Genomic DNA, 1177 nt, shown 5'->3' on the forward strand with positions numbered 1-1177 from the left:
TATTGTAAGTTAACAACTGCTTCATTCCAAATAATTTGATTCATAATATTATGGCCGTAGATATCATTCCATACTGATAAAATCACTGTCTGTCTGATCTACAGTATGTGCCTATCTATCAACCTGTTTACCTTTATATGCAAACAATTTTGCAATATCAAACATAACGCATTTCCTTAATGCGAAGGGCCTTTGAAATACTGTCAAAGGATTATTCAAAAGGAATTCATAGCTGCCATATTAATGGCTTTTTCACACGACGTTAGCGTGTGAAGAAATAACCATTTGTGCTTATTTATATTCTACTTTTTTTCTAACCTCACAATATGCACAGACTCATCTATTCTACTCCGGAGACCAGTCTTTTACATAGCTAAAAAGCTTCGGCACTTTTCCAACAGAGAACTGAATCAGCTTAAAACATTACAACAATATTAACAGACCTTTAGTACAATTTAACTCAAAATAGTGTTACCTAGCTTTAACACGTCTTTATAAGTGGAAGCTCAATTTTAACAAAGTGTTAACGTTTGCTTCACCAGAGCTTTAGCCTATATTTATTAGAGCGTTTAGATATGGTATCCAAAGCACAACATAACAGTACTACTGTACAGTTCTATTATAATTTCCAAACAAATCTAACTTAGCATCATAGCTTCATCAAAACCTGAACAAATTTTTAGCTTAGATTTACTGAAGCTTCATCACTGTTTTAATTCAGCTTTAATAAAACTTTGACCGAGATTTACTGCAGCTTTAACACAATTTGAACTCAGCTTTAACCTCTTACATTGCCTAAACACCTCCATCGATCCGTCCTGAGAAGGTCTCCGCACGCCCACTTGAGACAGGCGGCTCTCTAATTCCTCCGCCCACTGCCATTCAGTTAATTAGTTACGCAAGGCTACTAGCCTCTTTCTCGGTCGTCACTCGTCGCAACACCTCATTTTTCTTAGTGTTCTAGCTTTTTAATAGAAAATATTTTATTGCCAATGTCACTTTTGAATCTGCAATGCCACTTGCACACAAAGGAAGGAAAGTAACAGAATCCAGTCACCTAGAAGCTAAAGCGAAAAGGAATAAGAATTCCTTTCGATCGTCACCGAAATAGAAATTGAAAAGGAATAAATGTATTTGTTTTAGTTGATTTACACGGAATGGATAATACAGAGTTACA

This window comes from Penaeus monodon, chromosome 32 (assembly GCF_015228065.2).
Source record: "Penaeus monodon isolate SGIC_2016 chromosome 32, NSTDA_Pmon_1, whole genome shotgun sequence".
Classification (NCBI taxonomy): Eukaryota; Metazoa; Arthropoda; class Malacostraca; order Decapoda; family Penaeidae; genus Penaeus; species Penaeus monodon.